The sequence below is a fragment of the Amblyomma mixtum genome, chromosome 3 (assembly GCF_055824585.1).
Source record: "Amblyomma mixtum isolate Tamu chromosome 3, ASM5582458v1, whole genome shotgun sequence".
Classification (NCBI taxonomy): Eukaryota; Metazoa; Arthropoda; class Arachnida; order Ixodida; family Ixodidae; genus Amblyomma; species Amblyomma mixtum.
Window position 1 is genome coordinate 389,474,379 of NC_143014.1, and position 21,955 is coordinate 389,496,333.

The 21,955-nt window shown below is 48.5% G+C and overlaps 1 long non-coding RNA gene across 1 annotated transcript in view; it reads right to left on the reverse strand.

Annotated features, from left to right (window-relative positions):
* Window positions 1-10,933: 10,933 nt before the first annotated feature.
* LOC149357148 (uncharacterized) overlaps window positions 10,934-21,955 on the reverse strand; it is a 57,651-nt gene continuing 46,629 nt past the window's right edge. Inside the window, exon 3 of the long non-coding RNA XR_016291786.1 lies at window positions 10,934-11,638. This is a non-coding gene — a long non-coding RNA (uncharacterized LOC149357148). The remainder of the gene's footprint in view (window positions 11,639-21,955) is intronic.

The window sequence follows — 21,955 nt, forward strand, 5'->3', positions numbered from 1 at the left end:
CGAAACGGGACCCAGAGGGCGAAGACCGGCGTGGAGAGGGCGATCGCGACTCGCGGTGCGGAGGAGATGGTGAACTACGCTGGCGGGTGACATACTCGGCGATGTCTTGAGGGCGCTCTCCAGGGCGTGGACGGGGGCTGTCGACAGAAAAACCGCGTAGTCCCATTGCGCGATAGGGGCACCGCCGGTAGAGATGGCCGGCCTCACCACAGTGGTAGCAGAGCGGGCGTTGATCCGGAGTGCGCCAGAGGTCAGTCTTCCGCGGTGCCTGGCGCCGATCCGCCCAGTAAGGAGTCGGCTGGGCAGAGTGCACCGCGACCAATGGTGCGGTGTAAGGCAAAGGCCCAGGAGATGGGGCCGCGCGGCGCACGACGTCCGCGTACGTGACTGGCTGGACCGGAGTCGGGTACGGCGCGGGATCGTATGGAGTCGGTTGCGGCGCCGGCACAACTGCAGCGTCTGGTGCTCTGAGGGCCTGCCGGACTTCCTCGCGGATGACGCTGGTGACGGAATCGACGCGAGGGGCAAAGGTTCCTTGAAGGTGCTGCAGCTCCTCGCGGACCACTGAACGGATGAGTTCGCGAAGGGAGTCCGGATTCGTCCTGGGATCGTGGTCGAATCGGTCCAACGTTGACAGTGTCGACGACGGACGCAGTTGCCGGGCGTACTGTTGCGATCTCTGCTGCAGCAATTTCTCCATGTGGACGGCCTCGGCCAGAAACTCCGCGACGGTGTTGGGCGGGTTCCGCACGAGGCCGGAAAAGAGCTGGTCTTTCACGCCGCGCATGAGGTGCCGCAGCTTTTTTTCTTCAGGCATGGCCGGATCGGCGCGATGGCAAAGACGCGTCACATCCTCGACGTACATGGCAACACCCTCATTGGGAAGCTGAATTCTAGAGGACAGGGTACGCTCCGCGCTCTCCCGGCGGTCGCTGTTGGCGTACGTACTCAGGAGCTGACGTCGAAAGTCCTGCCACGTCGAGAAAGTAGCCTCACGGTTTTCGAACCAGGTACGTGCAGAGTCCTCAAGGCTAAAGTACACGTTACGCAGCTTTGTAGCGGCGTCCCAGCAGTTGAAGGTCGCAACCCGTTCGTAGTGCGCCAACCAATCTTCTGCATCTTCAAACAGGTCACCGTGAAAGGGCTTAGGCGTTCGTGGGGTCTGAAGAGTGAGATAGGTAGGGCTGGCTGCAGGAACAGTCGGAGGCAGGGCGGGTATTGGCGTCGCCATGAGCGTAGAGGTAGTCGAGGGCTCACCGACAAAAGGGAGGGCCTCGGGGGACAAGCCTCGGATCCTCCGGCTGGCACGATGGACAGGGGTGGTCACAAGAGGCGGGCGTGTCGAGTCGTCCTCAGGAGTAGGGAGCATCGGCCGCACCTCCACCAGTGTCAGGATGGGCGGTGATTGGAGTAGGCGTCGTAACTCGTCGAAGGCAGTCTGTTGTTCGTTGCCCCAAGAAAATGACGTGTCATCACGGGTTAGGAGAGTCAGAGGGCTGGCGAGCTGGGCGAAGTTTCTAATGAAGCGGCGATAATAGGAGCACAGGCCCAGAAAACGTCGGACTGCTTTTTTGTGGGAGGGGACCGGAAAGGCAGCAAGCTTCTCTGGGTCAGCGCGGATTCCGTCAGCACTAATGACGTGCCCGAGGAACTTCAGTTCGGTGAACCCAAAGTGGCATTTTTCTGGTTTGAGGGAGAGGTTGGCGGATCGAACGGCTTTGAGGACAGTCCTGAGGCGGTGCAGATGTTCCGTGAACGTTGCGGAAAAAATGATGACATCGTCAAGATAAACAAGACAGGTCTGCCACTTCAAACCGGTGAGAACGGTGTCCATCATTCTTTGGAACGTGCCAGGAGCACAGCAGAGCCCGAATGGGAGGACGCGAAATTCATACAGCCCGTCCGGTGTAATGAATGCGGTTTTCTCACGGTCCCTCTCATCAACTTCTATCTGCCAATAACCACTTCTGAGGTCGACCGAAGAGAAGTACTTGGCTTGACGAAGTCGGTCGAGGGAGTCGTCGATACGCGATACGCTCCGTCTGCTCATCGAACATCTCGAAGGTGGGTGCCCTGAGATACCACGAAACCTAGCTCGTGGACTATCGTCGTTCTGCCTGCGGAGAGGGGTGCTTTATAAAAAGAACTCTACTTCAAGTCCGACAACTTACCTGCTCGTCATACCGTCTGATCTGCGGGATGAAGTCCTCCTTGCCTGCCATGATGAACCGACTTCCGGCCACCTTGGAGTTACCCCGCACCTCCACCAGTGTCACGACCAGAGGAGCCGTGAAGGTAGACGTCGAGAAGAACCCAAGACTGGGAGCCCTTTTTTAATTATGGAGCCAGCCTCCACGACACCGAACAGAACAGCGCGCCACGAGAGCCCACTGCCGCTTCGTCGTCGTCTTCGACTCAGCGCGGAGGCCACGCGGCGCGTTAGGCGCGTGGCAATATATTAAGGACCTCATTTTCGTGACAACATGTTATAAAAATACTGTTACTTGTACGATTCGTAATGTACTCCAATGCCATATTGTTGTGTTCACTATCAACAAGTCCACTGAAATAGCTATTAAACTTATTTGCGAGTGCGAGTCCACTATAACTAATGCCTTCCATTGTAATACTGTCAATTGTATTTGTAGAGTTAGGGTTCAAGACTCGATTCAACCTATTCCAAACTTTCTTTTGATCGGTCAAACCAGCGAACATGTTAAGGTGATATGCATTCCTCGCTTTTCTTAAAGTTAAGTTCAGTTTGTTTCGGTACCTCTTGAACGTTGCCCACGATTCTGGACTGCGACTTTGTAAGAATTTCTGATAGAGGGAATTTTTCCTGGCAATCATTCGAAGAATATGCGATGTAATCCAGGGTTTACGAGCTCGTTTTGGTTTCTTTACATCTTTGTACGGGAAACTGTTACGATATATACAAGCGAATATCTTCAGAAAACAACTAAACGCTATGTCAGCAGTCAATGCAGCAAAAACTGGTTCCCAGTTGACGTTCATTATTTTGCGTCGAAATGTTTCTAACGTGGTTGGAGTGATCTGCTGTATTTTTATATTTGTTTGTTTACAGTTTGTTTTTAATACAGGCACACTATTACATACGATGTAAACAGGCAGGTGGTCACTAATAGCATAATTAATAACCCCGGTTGAGAGCACATTTGTTGCGTTATTTGTAATCAGCAAATCAAGAAGTGTTGCCGTAGTGGGTGCTATGCGTGTAGGTAATGCCACAACGTTTACAAGACAATATGATTCCATTAGTAATGATAGTCGTGACTTTCTGGGTGTATTTTCATGCATATCGACATTGAAATCACCACCTATATATACAGTGTAATTATATTCAGTGGCAAATTGAAAAACATGCTCCATATAGTCAAAAAAGTCCTCAACACAACCATTCGGGGGGCGATTCACAACAGTGAAGAGGTTCTTATTGCTACAAACTGAGAGCACCTCATAATCAGGTGTAACCGAAGTAATCTCATCAACCCTTTCACACTGAACACTATCAAGCACAAACAAAGAAACGCCTCCACCTCTTCTGCTTGTTCTGTTTAGGAAGTAAGACTGATAGTTGAGCAGCTCAGGACAATCAACTTTGTCTTTGACCCATGTCTCAGTAAGCATTACCACAGAGAACATGAATTTAAACTGTTCAAGGAATGCACGTAAAATGTCATGTTTATCGCGAACAGATTGAATATTCAAACATAGCACTGAAAAATGGTTAGACTGACCCTGAACCTCATTATTAATATCATTCGGAGAGAGGTAAGTATCACCCATCTAGAAGGAACTAATTACAATCAAGAGCAGTGACTCACTGCAACAGCTTCCTCAAATCATCATCGCATCGAATCACGTGTGCCAGTTCCCCGTTCGCCTTTCGTACAAGCACTTTGTTGTTCCGGTGCCAGGCATACTTGTAGGCATTCGCATCAGCCCATTTCTTCGCAGAATCGAGAAGCGTTCTGTTCAACCGAGTCAGGTTTTCTACGATTGAGACCTCAGAGTCAGACGTTCTGAGTGATTTGCCTTTCAAAAACCATTGATCTCTGAGCTTCTGGGAAGTGAAACGAACTAGCACACCTGGAACTTTGCCTTGTTTCGCGGGAAGCCTGTGTACGGCATCCACATCGCCTTCGCACAGCTCAGGAAGCTCAATTGAGTGGGCCACATCATTCACTTTTTCAAGCAAATTCTCACCATCTGACTCCGAAATGCCATGGAATACCAAATTTTGCCGTCTACTCCTCCACTCCAAATCGTTCACAGTGACCTTCAGATGATTCACTTCCTCATTGTTACTAAAACTTTCAAGGACAACAACTCGCTTTCGAAGTTCCTTAATCTCTGCCTCTTGTCTAGCCATTGTTTTTAACACTTCATCATATATCTCTGACATCATATTGATCGACTTGTCAATATTGTCAACTTTTTCTGGAAGATGTTCAAGTTTCTCAAGTCTCGCAAGGATAGCACTGAGAATGACAGGTATATTGACTTCGTCTCCCTCCTTGCCGCCTCCCGCCCCTCTCAAGCGTGACGAATAGCATGTGCCACATTTCCAGACCTCGAAAAAAGCCTCAGCCTTTCCCTTCGCAGCAGCCTCAGACACCCCTGAACATTTTCCTAGGTGGAACAAGTTGCTACATTCAGAGCATTCCATTACACGGCCTTTGGCTGGAATTGCTTTCGAACATGCCGCACATATTTTATCGCGGCCAGCCATGTCTTATCTAACACGGGCCAACAAGTAAAAAAAGGCACAGCACAAAGCAAGACACTTTCGGCAGCGGTGGCAGCAGGGTAAGACCATGACTAAAAATGTAAAGGCGGAAGCACCAACCTGCAACCAGTTGTACGGAGCAATTAGGCTGCGAACCGCTGTCTGCCACCACCGCAGCCGAAGTGACGAGCAGTGGGCGTGACAGGAGCGGCACAAATCATTCCGGTGATAGCAGCCTGGTGACGCTAGCAGCGGTAGTTGCTTGAGGAAACGAAATGCCGTGCATCCACAGCCGATCAGTTCAATGAAGGTTACTGCAGGTCCCACAGTCTTGGGAATTCCAGGCGAAGGAGAAATCCGTCGCGCAGTCTGCAACCTGCAACCAGTTGTACGGAGCAATTAGGCTGCGAACCGCTGTCTGCCACCACCGCAGCCGAAGTGACGAGCAGTGGGCGTGACAGGAGCGGCACAAATCATTCCGGTGATAGCAGCCTGGTGACGCTAGCAGCGGTAGTTGCTTGAGGAAACGAAATGCCGTGCATCCACAGCCGATCAGTTCAATGAAGGTTACTGCAGGTCCCACAGTCTTGGGAATTCCAGGCGAAGGAGAAATCCGTCGCGCAGTCTGCAACCTGCAACCAGTTGTACGGAGCAATTAGGCTGCGAACCGCTGTCTGCCACCACCGCAGCCGAAGTGTAAAACGCTGTAAAACGCAGTGTAAAACGCTGCCAACGCCAATGCCAATGAACACAATGAACGCCGACGGCTCATGGCTTCAGTGCGGCTTTTCTGGCTCACTCTTCTCAATGCAAGCGCATGCAGCCCACATCTCTCTCTCATAGCCCCACGTACCTGTGAGCGCGATTAAGGCGTCCCCTGACTAAGGGAGTGAGTTACGCGCACTTCCTTTCCTTAAAATCATCGCAGTGTAAAACGCTGCCAACGCCAATGCCAATGAACACAATGAACGCCAACGGCTCATGGCTTCACTGCGGCTTTTCTGGCTCACAGTTCTCAATGCAAACGCATGCAGAGAACATCTCTCTCTCATAGCCCCACGTACCTGTGAGTGCGATTCAGGCGTCCCCTGACTAAGGGAGTGAGGTACGCGCACTTCCTTTCCTTAAAATCATCGCAGTGTAAAACGCTGCCAACGCCAATGCCAATGAACACAATGAACGCCGACGGCTCATGGCTTCAGTGCGGCATTTCTGGCTCACAGTTCTCAATGCAAACGCATGCAGACAGCATCTCTTTCTCATAGCCCCACGTACCTGTGAGCGCGATTCAGGCGTCCCCTGACTAAGGGAGTGAGTTACGCGCACTTCCTTTCCTTAAAATCATCGCAGTGTAAAACGCTGCCAACGCCAATGCCAATGAACACAATGAACGCCAACGGCTCATGGCTTCACTGCGGCTTTTGTGGCTCACAGTTCTCAATGGAAACGCACACAGCCCACATCTCTCTCCCATCACCCGACGTACGTATGAGCGCGATTCAGGCGTCCCCTGACTAAGGGAGTGAGTTACGCGCACTTACTTTCCTTAAAATCATCGCAGTGTAAAACGCTGCCAACGCCAATGCCAATGAACACAATGAACGCCGAAGGCTCATGGCTTCAGTGCGGCTTTTCTGTCTCACAGTTCTCAATGCAAACGCATGCAGCCCACATCTCTCTCTCATAACCCCACGTACCTATGAGCGCGATTCAGGCGTCCCCTGACTAAGGGAGTGAGTTACGCGCACTTCCTTCCTTAAAAACATCGCAGTGTAAAACGCTGCCAACGCCAATGCCAATGAACACAACGAAGGCCGACGGGTCATGGCTTCAGTGCGGATTTTCTGGCTCACAGTTCTCAATGCAAACGCACACACCCCACATCTCTCTCTAATAACCCACGTACCTGTGAGCGCGATTCAGGCGCCCCTGACTAAGGGAGTGAGTTACGCGCACTTCCTTTCCTTAAAATCATCGCAGTGTAAAACGCTGCCAACGCCAATGCCAATGAACACAATGAACGCCGACGGCGCATGGCTTCAGTGCGGCTTTTCTGGCTCACAGTTCTCAATGCAAACGCACGCAGCCCACATCTCTCTCTCATAACCCCACGTACCTATGAGCGCGATTCAGGCGTCCCCTGACTAAGGGAGTGTGTTACGCGCACTTCCTTTCCATAAAATCATTCAGTTCAGTGCAGTGCATTTATTTCAGTCATGTACAATGGCTGAGGAGAAAGGAAAAAAAGCCGCGCACGCGGCTTGACAAAGCTCCCATCTCCCGTAGCGGCTTAGGCACGGCGATGACAGGCAGCAGTAAAACAATAACAAGAGAATGCATGAAATAACAAATATGTACAATATCTTCATAACAGATCACCAGAATAGTCTCGGTACTGTTACACACACGCAAATGATAGTTTAATCACAGCACATGGATACTTGGTTTATTTTACAGTTGGATATGATTCATTGTTTTGTAAGAACATATTTCTGACAGCGTTATATGAAACGGAAAGAATGGATTGATTAGTGAAAGCATTTCTATTAAGGAAAGATGGCAACACATACCTGAGAGTTTGAAAACCGTAATTTGTGCGTGGACAAAGTACATACCAATATTCGTAGTGTCTTGTGTTGTGAACAGCGGTATTTTCCCGTAGATTCGCAAGGTCAGCAAAAAATGTGGTGTCACTATGTACCTGAGATTTGTACTGCTGAATTACACGGTACTGATGAATAACCCTTGCATCCATAATGCGGTATTTTGCAAATAGAGCACTCGTATGTGCAAAGTATGTGGCACCCGCAATTGCTCTGACTGCATTTTTTTGTAATGTCAAAACCTTGTGAATATTAGTTTGCGTCGTTGTACCCCAAACCAAATGACAATATTTAACATGAGAGTCAAAGAGGGCATGGTAATAACAAGTTTTGTCCTAGTAGGTATCATGCACTTTAACCTTCTGAGTATGCCGACAACGCGAGCTAGCTTACTCTCCATTTGCTCGATGTGGTAGTCCCATAACATAAATTCATTGAAGTGAACGCCAAGTGTTTTTACAACATTAGTTATTTCTATTATATTACCACCCAATACTAAATCTGTATGTACAGCCCATTTGACATTTTTAGCTCTAAAAAATATCGCCTTTGTTTTCCGTGTGTTTATTAGTAGGGAATTTTTTTCAGACCATGAGTTAAGTTTGCCCAACACGCTATTAGCCTTTTCTACTATATCATTCGCGTTGGTGCCGGACAGAAATAAAGTAGTGTCGTCAGCGTGAATTACGTATTCTGTTTCGGAGTCAATCTGTACTAAATCATTAATATATACATTAAATAATAAGGGACCAAGGATACTACCTTGAGGTACACCATGCTTTATTTTATTGTAAGTAGAGCGATGATTATCTATAGAAACGTACTGATATCGGTCAGTTAAATAGCTGGTGATAAGAGATAGTGCTTTGTTCCGGACACCGTATGCAGAAAGTTTAAGAAGAAGAGTTTCGTGATGAATCCTATCGAAGGCTTTGGAGAAGTCTATGTATATTCCAAGGGTTATTTGTTTACATTCAATATTATTTGAGATTATTTCTTTTTGCTTCAGGAGAGCCATTTCAGTAGAGGACTTAGGTCTAAATCCAAACTGTCTTGGAGTTATCACGTTGTATTTTTCAAGAAAATTGGAAAGTCGTAAATGTATTGTTTTTTCCAAGCCCTTAGAAAAAATAGGCAATATAGACACTGGTCTATAATTACCAAGATCGGTTTTCGAACCACCTTTATAAAGAACAACTACTTTTGCTATTTTCATGTCCGAAGGGAAAATGCCGGTACTCAAAGACAAGTTATAAATATAAGTTAAAATTGGGCAGATAATGTCCAAGACGTACATAACAGGCTTCATTTTCAGTCCAAAAGCATCTTCACTGTTTGTATTGTTCATGCCTTTATATATATTAAGGACCTCATTTTCGTCACAACATGTTATAAAAATACTGTTACTTGTACGATTCGTAATGTACTCCAATGCCATATTGTTGTGTTCACTATCAACAAGTCCACTGAAATAGCTATTAAACTTATTTGCGAGTGCGAGTCCACTATAACTAATGCCTTCCATTGTAATACTGTCAATTGTATTTGTAGAGTTAGGGTTCAAGACTCGATTCAACCTATTCCAAACTTTCTTTTGATCGGTCAAACCAGCGAACATGTTAAGGTGATATGCATTCCTCGCTTTTCTTAAAGTTAAGTTCAGTTTGTTTCGGTACCTCTTGAACGTTGCCCACGATTCTGGACTGCGACTTTGTAAGAATTTCTGATAGAGGGAATTTTTCCTGGCAATCATTCGAAGAATATGCGATGTAATCCAGGGTTTACGAGCTCGTTTTGGTTTCTTTACATCTTTGTACGGGAAACTGTTACGATATATACAAGCGAATATCTTCAGAAAACAACTAAACGCTATGTCAGCAGTCAATGCAGCAAAAACTGGTTCCCAGTTGACGTTCATTATTTTGCGTCGAAATGTTTCTAACGTGGTTGGGGTGATCTGCTGTATTTTTATATTTGTTTGTTTACAGTTTGTTTTTAATACAGGCACACTATTACATACGATGTAAACAGGCAGGTGGTCACTAATAGCATAATTAATAACCCCGGTTGAGAGCACATTTGTTGCGTTATTTGTAATCAGCAAATCAAGAAGTGTTGCCGTAGTGGGTGCTATGCGTGTAGGTAATGCCACAACGTTTACAAGACAATATGATTCCATTAGTAATGATAGTCGTGACTTTCTGGGTGTATTTTCATGCATATCCACATTGAAATCACCACCTATATATACAGTGTAATTATATTCAGTGGCAAATTGAAAAACATGCTCCATATAGTCAAAAAAGTCCTCAACACAACCATTCGGGGGGCGATTCACAACAGTGAAGAGGTTCTTATTGATACAAACTGAGAGCACCTCATAATCAGGTGTAACCGAAGTAATCTCATCAACCCTTTCACACTGAACACTATCAAGCACAAACAAAGAAACGCCTCCACCTCTTCTGCTTGTTCTGTTTAGGAAGTAAGACTGATAGTTGAGCAGCTCAGGACAATCAACTTTGTCTTTGACCCATGTCTCAGTAAGCATTACCACAGAGAACATGAATTTAAACTGTTCAAGGAATGCACGTAAAATGTCATGTTTATCGCGAACAGACTGAATATTCAAACATAGCACTGAAAAATGGTTAGACTGACCCTGAACCTTATTATTAATATCATTCGGAGAGAGGTAAGTATCACCCATCTAGAAGGAACTAATTACAATCAAGAGCAGTGACTCACTGCAACAGCTTCCTCAAATCATCATCGCATCGAATCACGTGTGCCAGTTCCCCGTTCGCCTTTCGTACAAGCACTTTGTTGTTCCGGTGCCAGGCATACTTGTAGGCATTCGCATCAGCCCATTTCTTTGCAGAATCGAGAAGCGTTCTGTTCAACCGAGTCAGGTTTTCTACGATTGAGACCTCAGAGTCAGACGTTCTGAGTGATTTGCCTTTCAAAAACCATTGATCTCTGAGCTTCTGGGAAGTGAAACGAACTAGCACACCTGGAACTTTGCCTTGTTTCGCGGGAAGCCTGTGTACGGCATCCACATCGCCTTCGCACAGCTCAGGAAGCTCAATTGAGTGGGCCACATCATTCACTTTTTCAATCAAATTCTCACCATCTGACTCCGAAATGCCATGGAATACCAAATTTTGCCGTCTACTCCTCCACTCCAAATCGTTCACAGTGACCTTCAGATGATTCACTTCCTCATTGTTACTACAACTTTCAAGGACAACAACTCGCTTTCGAAGTTCCTTAATCTCTGCCTCTTGTCTAGCCATTGTTGTTAACACTTCATCATATATCTCTGACATCATATTGATCGACTTGTCAATATTGTCAACTTTTTCTGGAAGATGTTCAAGTTTCTCAAGTCTCGCAAGGATAGCACTGAGAATGACAGGTATATTGACTTCGTCTCCCTCCTTGCCGCCTCCCGCCCCTCTCAAGCGTGACGAATAGCATGTGCCACATTTCCAGACCTCGAAAAAAGCCTCAGCCTTTCCCTTCGCAGCAGCCTCAGACACCCCTGAACATTTTCCTAGGTATAACAAGTTGCTACATTCAGAGCATTCCATTACACGGCCTTTGGCTGGAATTGCTTTCGAACATGCCGCACATATTTTATCGCGGCCAGCCATGTCTTATCTAACACGGGCCAACAAGTAAAAAAAGGCACAGCACAAAGCAAGACACTTTCGGCAGCGGTGGCAGCAGGGTAAGACCATGACTAAAAATGTAAAGGCGGAAGCACCAACCTGCAACCAGTTGTACGGAGCAATTAGGCTGCGAACCGCTGTCTGCCACCACCGCAGCCGAAGTGACGAGCAGTGGGCGTGACAGGAGCGGCACAAATCATTCCGGTGATAGCAGCCTGGTGACGCTAGCAGCGGTAGTTGCTTGAGGAAACGAAATGCCGTGCATCCACAGCCGATCAGTTCAATGAAGGTTACTGCAGGTCCCACAGTCTTGGGAATTCCAGGCGAAGGAGAAATCCGTCGCGCAGTCTGCAACCTGCAACCAGTTGTACGGAGCAATTAGGCTGCGAACCGCTGTCTGCCACCACCGCAGCCGAAGTGACGAGCAGTGGGCGTGACAGGAGCGGCACAAATCATTCCGGTGATAGCAGCCTGGTGACGCTAGCAGCGGTAGTTGCTTGAGGAAACGAAATGCCGTGCATCCACAGCCGATCAGTTCAATGAAGGTTACTGCAGGTCCCACAGTCTTGGGAATTCCAGGCGAAGGAGAAATCCGTCGCGCAGTCTGCAACCTGCAACCAGTTGTACGGAGCAATTAGGCTACGAACCGCTGTCTGCCACCACCGCAGCCGAAGTGTAAAACGCTGTAAAACGCAGTGTAAAACGCTGCCAACGCCAATGCCAATGAACACAATGAACGCCGACGGCTCATGGCTTCACTGCGGCTTTTCTGGCTCACTCTTCTCAATGCAAGCGCATGCAGCCCACATCTCTCTCTCATAGCCCCACGTACCTGTGAGCGCGATTAAGGCGTCCCCTGACTAAGGGAGTGAGTTACGCGCACTTCCTTTCCTTAAAATCATCGCAGTGTAAAACGCTGCCAACGCCAATGCCAATGAACACAATGAACGCCAACGGCTCATGGCTTCACTGCGGCTTTTGTGGCTCACAGTTCTCAATGCAAACGCATGCAGACAACATCTCTCTCTCATAGCCCCACGTACCTGTGAGCGCGATTCAGGCATCCCCTGACTAAGGGAGTGAGTTACGCGTACTTCATTTCCTTAAAATCATCGCAGTGTGAAACGCTGCCAACGCCATTGGCAATGAACACAATGAACGCCGACGGCTCATGGCTTCAGTGCGGGTTTTCTGGCTCACAGTTCTCAATGCAAACGCACGCAGCCCACATCTCTCTCTCTCATAGCCCCACGTACCTGTGAGCGCGATTAAGGCGTCCCCTGACTAAGGGAGTGAGTTACGCGCACTTCCTTTCCTTAAAATCATCGCAGTGTAAAACGCTGCCAACGCCAATGCCAATGAACACAATGAACGCCAACGGCTCATGGCTTCACTGCGGCTTTTGTGGCTCACAGTTCTCAATGCAAACGCATGCAGACAACATCTCTCTCTCATAGCCCCACGTACCTGTGAGCGCGATTCAGGCGTCCCCTGACTAAGGGAGTGAGTTACGCGCACTTACTTTCCTTAAAATCATCGCAGTGTAAAACGCTGCCAACGCCAATGCCAATGAACACAATGAACGCCGAAGGCTCATGGCTTCAGTGCGGCTTTTCTGGCAAACAGTTCTCAATGCAAACGCACGCAGCCCACATCTCTCTCTCATCACCCGACGTACCTATGAGCGCGATTCAGGCGTCCCCTGCCACGCTGCTTCTCGCGACCATCCACTTGCGAGAGACCCCGGCCTCCAGGTGCCCGAAGAAGCGGAGCACCTCTTCGACCGAGGCCTGCTTCTGTTCCATGCTGGCACTCTACCACGCCACAACGACACAGACCTGGCTGCCGGTGGGTCTGCTCCGCTGGTGGCAGCTGCCCCTGTGTCGTCCTACCACACGTCGTCCAGGGTGCGGTCGGCGCAGTCGAAATGCAGCATGTCGTCGGAGACACCTGGGGAGGCTGTAGGACGCATAGCAGCACTGGTTGGGAGATTATGTACTTGAAGCTGAACGTGGGACTTACCCGCAGCACTTCAAGCACAATAGTTTTCGGACGTCACAGGACCCCTACCAATGGTGGACCTCGTCTACATGCCGCCTTTCATAATTATTAGACTTTTCTTGCGCTTTAGGTTTATAGACTATTTTATATACAGGGTGTTTCACCTAAGACTTTCTGCAATTTTTAAAAATAGGCTATTTGAATTAGATGCGCGCTTTTTCTGGCATAGCATTGTCAGTGGTGTAGTACATCATAATGCACCTAAGACGTGCTAACTAGCAGGCTTGTTAACCAATATTTAATAGTTAACTTTTAATCTATTACCGTTAGGCTCCTTAATTAATGAGAGGCATGTAGCCCACCGTAAGTAATGCCCATATCACTTTTTAGAAGTTCGAAAACGCGATTATCCTCGGCGCTGTGGCCCAACAAATTTCGCCTACATCGCGCCAAAATACATGCGGTTTGAGAAGCTTGCAGGCAAAGCAACCTCTCCAGTGCACGTAACTCGTCGAAAAAGCCAAAATTTGTTGGGCCGCAGCGCCGAGGATTATCGCGTTCTCGAAATTCTAAAAACGGGTATGCACATCACTTACGGTGGGCTACATGCCTCTCAATAATTAAGGAGCCCAACAGTAATAGTTTAAAAGTTAACTATTAAATATTGGTTAACAACCCTGGTAGTTAGCACGGCTTAGCTGCATTATGATGTACTACACCACTGACAATGCTATGCCAGAAAAAGCGCGCATCTAATTCAAATAGCTTATTTTTAAAAATTGCAGAAAGTCTTAGGTGAAACACCCTGTATATGGTCTGAACGCGTAAATGTTATCCTAAATTCTCCAATTTCTTGCGTAATTTCCTTCACCCTCTGTTATTACCTAGACGTTTTTTTTCTTGACTGTGTTGCTGATTTTCTTTCATACTCTTTTTCAATTAAATACCGGATTTGTCAGAAACAAGTCTCACTGAATTACAGCTTTCGCGGCAATTAAGCCATTATTGCCAAGGGTGGCATGGGCCATACCTAGTGATGCATGATGTGAATAATGTGCAAGTAGGCATCGAACACCAGTATCGTGTGTGTCCGACGTCTTTCTGCGCTTAGTTCACAGCAGTGTCAACCATCGTTTTGGTTAAGCTGCTAAACTTCAATCCCGCTAAAGCACTGGTGGCGGTTAGCGCCATGATGTTAATAATTTTTTCTCAAAACATTCAGAAAAAGACGAACACGAGGTAAAAAAAAACGCCATGCCGACTTCAAACACTATACCCATCTACTCCCATCTGTAGGCACTGTACCTGCTACTTTGCTAGAAATGCCTTCGGGGAATATATTTACACTGAAATTCGTAAGTAGCTCTCACATCAGGTTAATTGTCATTAAACTGTGCAATAATCTCTTAATCACAAAGCCATAGCTGGTACATTTGCTTTTAAGAGTTAATACTGCTATGTGTGAATGTAAACAGTTTAATAGGGCATTTAGCGGTGCATTATTCCTGCACATCCGCCCTGCAATATTGAAGCGAAAGATTCACTACGCTGGATAAAGCCAAGGCAACCACGCCTGGAGAACTCACCTAATTTGACCTTCAGAAAAAGCAAAAGAATGAGCGGGAACTTGGAAAGCGAAGGAAAAGCGCGTAATTGGCCCCCTGGAAGAGTGGATACCTTAGTCGTGCTTTAAACTTCGAAACTGTTGTGGAGCGGGAGCTTGAAAGCAAAGGAAAGGCGTATAACTGGCCCCCTGGGAGAGTGGGCACCTCAGTCATGTTTAAGCTACGTGTAGGTAGTGATTGATGTGCGCTGCATACGGTGGAATTGACAACGTTGTGGCAGAAACGGGGCACTGAAGCCATAATCCGTCGGCGTTCATTGTGTACATTGGCGTTGGCGTTGACAACGTTTTAGACTTCGATGATTTTAAGGAGAGGAAGTGCGCACAACTAGCTCCATGGGTCAGCGGACTCCTGAATCGCGCTTTGAGGTACTTGGGGTGATGACAGAGAGATGTGGGCTGCATCTCTGCGTTACCGCTGACAACCTTGTGGCAGACACGTGGCACTGCAGCAATAATCCGCAGTGTTCATTCGATGAGCAAACTCTCGTCATCTACCAATAACTACCACCTGCCAGAGAGGCAGGGTGGGCGAGCTACAGACGCCACAGACGTTACAAACGCCAAGCCGCGTATAGTTGCGCGATACGCCAGAGCCTTCGCTTTCTAAGGTGGTGCAAGAGTATTTGAACCGCAGATAATTATTTATTCAGCAAGACCTCCAGAGAAGAATCTCAAGTTGGTTGGGTATAAAGCTCGAAGGTCGAAACGAACACTGGCGTTGCCTTCAGCGCTGCATGAGTGCAGCGCTTTCTCTGTACTGCCCAGGACTAGTTCAGGCAGTGCAAGCTAAATCGAACAGACCTTATGGCTCCTCATTCTCTCTTCTTTCTTTCACTCCCTCCTTCATCCCTTCCCTCAAGGCAAGGTGTCCACTTGGAAGTAAGACTGCACCTTTCCTTTAATCAGCACCACTTTTTTCTTATGCTGGTGTCTAGACGTGGCTGCTATCACGCCTTTTCTTTATAAATGGTCTTATGCTTTTCCTCCTCTTGCGATGTGCGCGAGTAGGCGCGGGAAGTGTAATAAGGTGAGAGGAAATCACTGTGCTAAAACTGTAACCAAAACATGTATTGTAACACTTTATTAGATGATCTTGGAGAAAACTTGGAAATCTATTCTTATTAGTGTTCCTGAGTGGTCGCTTGCTAGTTATGAAACAAAGAACGGAGGAGAAATTTGAATTGTTTCAGCTTACCTTCGTGGGTGACAAAAGATGACTCCTGCTGTAGCAGAAATCAAACACTGGCTTTGAAAGCATTTCGATGCAGACCTTGTCTCCTGAATGCAGTGAAACCAAATACTCGCACCAATGCTGGCCATCTTGATCCAAAAGACAGGAGAGATCAAGGTCTCTTAAAATTGCAGGCGTATCAGCTTACTGTTCAGAGGCGGCGCATTTCGCGGACTCCAAGACGAGCTAGGAAAGCACGCAGGGGAGCTCCCATGGTTATGTCAGCTAATTGCAAAGCATTGTTTGCTTCCGCTCGTACGAGATGCGGAGGGGGGGGGGAGAGGAAAACTTTATGGTAAGAGGAATTCGGGACACGCCCCAGGGTCGCCGCACTACCCCACGGCACTCTAGTGTTCATGTTCCTAAGGTCCATAACACTGGCAGCCCTGGCGGTGGCGATGGTCTGCACGGCCGGGTGCTCCGAGCGCAGAAGGGTCTCCCAGTCCTCCCAGGTCTTGAGGTTCTCTAGGTCCCGTGGTGGACGGTCCGCCGAGCAGAGGGAAAGGATGGGGAGGGAAGAGGCGAAGGGTTCTGGGCATAGGGCGCATGCCGGAGTGGGGAAGGTTTAGTTAGTTTATGCGGTTTAACGTCCCAAAGCGACTAAGGCTATGAGAGACGCCGTAGTGGAGGGCTCCGGAAATTTCGACCACCTGGGGTTCTTTAACGTGCACTGACATCGCAAAGTACACGGGCCTCAAGAATTTCTCCTCCAAAGAAATTCTAGCCGCCGCGGCCGGGACCGAACCCGCGTCTTTTGGGTCAGCAGCCGAGCACCATAGCCACTGAGCCACCGCGGCGGCGGAGTGGGAAAGGAGGGATGATATTGAGCTAGGGTAAGAGGTGAGGGGAGAGTGTGTGTTTGTAGTCTGCGCCAGAGTGTTGCGTGTTTGTTATCTAGGGAGGGGTGGGGCGGGGGGTAGAGCTGGCGTGAGGCTCTGTATGCGCGCGTCAGCTCGCTGAATGAGAGCATGCGCTCCTTCGCGAATCCCCGATCCGAGGCCACCTGTTCCCGGTTTAAAGAACCTCGGGCTAAAAGGAAGGCGGCCTCGTTTCCGGGATTCCCGGAGTGCGCAGGCACCCATATCAGCTCCACTTGACGGGGTGGGGGTGCATCGGGCGAGTCCTGATGTTCAATGCGATAAAAAGCTTGGGAGAGATCCAAAGCTAAGACTGCCTTGGTGTGACCTGGACGAAGCGGGTCGAAAATGTCGTGTGTGAGTTGCAGCATGGCGTTTTGTGCGGATAGATGGGGGCGAAATACCACCATGCTATGCTAGTAAAGATTGTTGTCTGCCATGTGACTTGTGAGTCTCGCGAACACAACATGCTCGAGGAGCTTCCCGAGGCCAATCCCGGAGAGGGGAGCTGGACACTCGCATGGCGCTAACATTCCCCAATGGAAGCTGTGACAATGTGAATAGTACCGTATAAGCAATAAATAAACTGTTTCAGAGGTTTCAATGGTGCAGACAGTTCCGCATTTGATGTTGGCAGCGGCGTCTCTCAAGGCTGTCCGCTGTCCGGGTTTTAATTTATACTAGCATTATTTTATTTCATTTCGCTTTATTCTTCGAGAATGTAAGTTACATCCAAGAGAGATGCAAGGGCTAAAAGCTGCTAAAAAGCAGCTTGACGGGGCCCAAGCACCTGAAATGGCAGTACACGACAGAACGCAAAAAAAAAGGTTTACAAAGATATATAGGTTAGAACAAACAAACACAATGAAGCAAGTGACATATTGATTCAATACAATGAAAACAATGGCAGTTTACAGACGCACGAAAACAAAGAGAGGACCCTCCCCCCCCCCCAAAAAAAAAACACTTATTGTGCATACATGGCACCGGCAGACAAACAGAGGCACAGAAAATGCAACCTGGCTATATGTTAACACAATACATTTTTAACTCACTTTGTTTAACACTAGCCAAAACTTTGTACTTATTAAGAGTGGTCGGTAAATTGTGTTCAAGCGTTTGAAGTTTATAATTATTTCGAAAATATGGAGTATACCAGGGATCAGTGTTTCGGGTGTGGGTTCGATTCGAAGTGGTCCTTAAATGGGCAGTATGTACGAGGAAATCTCTATAAGCAGGAGAAGAATGGTAAAAAAACCTCAAAATTCGAAAAACATACATATGTTCAAAACGAATTATTTTATAATTAATAAAGGCACTTCGTGATGGACAGAGATAAGGAAGGTTTGCAGTGTAAGGGATCATTTTCTTCTGCAGAACCTGTATTTTTATCACATTTGTTTTTGTGGTGGTTGCCCAAACAGAGTTACAGTAATTCAAAATGGAACCAAAAAGAGCATGATAAATTTGAATTTTCACGTGAGTGGGAAGAAGCCATCGACATCGTGATAGAACACCTGCTACTGAAGAGAGCTTTTTACAAATATTTCCCACATGCTGATCCCAGCTGAGATGCGACGGGAAAGTAACTCCAAGGATTTTGTGGTTGTCAACAATTTTAATTTCTTGGCCTGCGTATTTAGGAGCGCGTTGTAGTTCGAATGGCTTGTTCCTTGCACGGAAAATTATTATTTTAGTCTTTGTAGGGTTTATTTGGAGGCAATTAGAAGAGGACCAGTTTTCTAGTTTCGTAAGGATTACATTGCACTCTTTTATTAACTTGTTTATGTCGTGACCAGAAGTAAAGATCAGGTTCTTCTTCTTCTTCTTTGCACCAGAGGTGCCCCGCCAGAGACGGTTGGTAACTCGAAGACTGAAGCTTATTTCTTCGCACCAGGGGTGCCCCGTCAGAGACGGTCTTGTGATCAGTTGAGATGCAGGGATAAAAAAAGGGAATAACTGAAGATTTATGTACAGATCTTTACAGCGTATAGAAGTTTAGACACTCCAGACAAATTAAACGGCAAAAGGACAAACAACCAAAAGGCGGAACTGGCTAATACAAGGGGAGGCCCCTACTCGGCATGGCCGAAGATGCGTAGCATCTCACCTTAGCTCAGAACCCCGCTTCCAGCTCCGGGGCCCGGTTTTAAAGCCCTAAAGGCCCGGCCCACATTTGGTGGCTTCCAATCATGTTACAATGTTCACATGATTGGTTTATCGAGAGCCTGGCCAGCCCTCCAACTACTGTAGGGTAAATCACCCTCTCCACCACAAAATAAAAACAAACACAAATACACATTCGTGCCAGCACTTGTGCGAATCGGTTCTGCGGGGTGGGGGGACACCCGTACTTGCCGGCGCGTTCGCGAGCGGCCGCGTTCCAAGAAAGGAGACACTTCACTTTGAGCCCCCCCAGCCGCGTTCCGATGACCCCGCGTATACTACCGATCCCTTACACGCCCTTCCCAAGATTCTACAAAGGGCCCAAATGGCACTTTTAGAATTACAAACAAAAGGGATCGGTGTCTGACACGAAACCACCCTTCTGGTGACATAACATAAAAAAAACGTATGCATTCAAACGCGCGTTTCACACATTTAAATCCAGCTTATTGACCGAAGTCCAAGCTGTCGCGCTGCGACCAGTTGCACCAACAAAACCAAAAACAAAAAAATGCACACGGGCACCAACACATTACGCAAAATGCACACTTAAATGCACACAGTGGCATGCCTGCCGTGCGCCGTAACACAGCGTCCAAGTTGGTGCGTTGCACCCAGTTCACCACCTCCAAGTAGACACCCTCGTCCTGCTCGCGAACGAGCACACACACACACACACACAGGCACTCGCAACTGGAGCGTTCAGTAGCACTCGCACGACGTCCGTAAGTGGCCACGTGAGCCTCCTTAGTCGCACCGAGCGTCCCTGTGTGCGTTTCGAGCCAACACAGGTCTCAATCGATACGATCAACGCCCAATGGCTACTACGCTCATTAGGCCAATGCCACAGCGGGGCAAGAATTCATCAATTGCTGCCCTCCAGGATCAAAAACAACGTCCTGATCCTCGATAAGTCCAAATACTTCAGCACGCGACGCACTTGAGGGCAAGCTTTCTCCGGCGCGCCGGTTCGAAACGCGTACTGCGTGAGGAACATGGTCCCTGTCCAGCCTAATCATATCAGTGCGGCCACTTTTGCCACACGTGATTTGGCGTTCTGCAGCACGGGACATACTGTTCCCCGCGCCGACTTCCACCGCGAAAGCCACGCACCTGCCTCCTGTTACTCTGCCTCGCTTGGAGCCATTTTGACCTTTACTGCACGGGCAAACCTTGAAATTGCCGCTCCGCGCTTGATCGGCGCTTGCCGGCTTCGTGGCATAGTCTGAGGCTGCATGAGCTCCCTCGCAGTCGCTTGATCCGAATTTGTTTTGTGGCAACTCGCCACACATTTCATTGTCCTCGAAGGACCTGGTGGGACACCCGCCGGGTGCGTTCAACAACTGCGCGGCGCTCGGTCCAGTCGGCACATCAGGCGAACCTTCGTTATTTGCCTCGGATGGAAGGTTCCTGGCGTCAATAGCGCTACGGGACACTTTATGCCCTATGCCTGACACAGTGTGCCGCTGCGGCAACGCTAGACTTCCTTCTTTCACTCGCTCGCCGATCTGGCGTCTGTCTTCACTGGTCGTTTCACGCTGGACCAACTGCTCTTTTTCGCAACTTGCCTGAGACCGAGTTTTTATTCCGGAACTCGCGCCCTCGTCCCTGGTCTTATCTGGGGTAGAGCTAACCTGTGCAGCTGGATCGTCGGGGTGCGTGTTCACCGCCTCTAACACCGCGACGCTGCGTTCCATCAGGCTGCTTTCTTGAACTGCGACTCCAGCTTCGCAGAAATCGGGCTCACTTTTTACTTCTGCCTGGCTGTTTTCCTCACCTGTGCTTGACAGCCATATGCCTTTGCCTTCCAGCACTGGCGGCCTCTCCGCTCGGGACTCGGAGCAGTTCTCCCTGGCTATTTGACTAGCTCTCCTAGATTCTTTGAGCTTAGCCAGCTCGAGCTCTAGCTGCTGGCGCCTTGCTTCTAATACCTCCAAGACGCACTTAACATCCTGAGGTTTTTCCTCGCACAGCGGCGCCTTTCCTCCATTCACTTTCGCAAGTTCAGCTTGAAAGTACGTTAAGCGCGCCTTCGCTAATTCCACTTGGTACCTCACATCGAGTGAGGGCCGGCTTGGATAGCCCTCCATACCGCCGTCTGTACTCCTCAACTGTCCTACCGGCTCCAACACATGCACAGGGACGCTAACAATGCGACGAAGGAAACTCACAGTTTCGATGCGTCGATCCGCATTGCCAGCTCCTTAGCGTCGCAGTCCACCGCCACTTTCACCGGACGCTGCGATGAGCTGTCGCACGCCGCTGGTCCTTTGCACGTTGTCACTTGCTGCGACCCGCCGGTGACCGTCAAGCCCTCGACGCGCTGCTTCCCTTGACCGAATGCAGTCCCGCGTCGCCGGACTGCTGCCGTGGTCCTTGCCGCCGTCTCTCCGCAGGTCCTTTTTCGAACGCTGCTGTTGCCTGACCGTCGCCTTTCTCCCTGCGTTCAATCTTCTTCCTGCGCCGTCTTCCGATGGCCGCAGGATCCTGTCGACTGCGCCAGTAAAGATCAGGTTCTTCTTCTTCTTTGCACCAGAGGTGCCCCGCCAGAGACGGTCTGATTAACTCGAAGACTGAAGCTTGATCTCTGCACCAGGGGTGCCCCGTCAGAGACGGTCTTGTGATCAGTTGAGATGCAGGGATAAAAAAGGCAATAACTGAAGATTTATATAGAAATATTTACAGGATATACAAGTTAGATACAACGGCAAAAAGACAAACAACTAAAAGGGTGGAACTGGCTAATACTAGGGGAGGCCCCTACTCGGCGTAGCCGAAGATGCGTAGCATCTCACCTTAACGCAGAACCCCGCTTCCAGCTCCGGGGCCCGGTTTTAAAGCCCTAAAGGCCCGGCCCACATTTGGTGGCTTCCAATCATGTTACAATGTTCACATGATTTGTTTATCGAGAGCCTGGCCAGCCCTCCAACTACTGTAGGGTAAATCACCCTCTCCACCACAAAATAAAAACAAACACAAATACACATTCGTGCCACCACTTGTGCGAATCGGTTCCGCAGGGTGGGGGGACACCCGTACTTGCCGG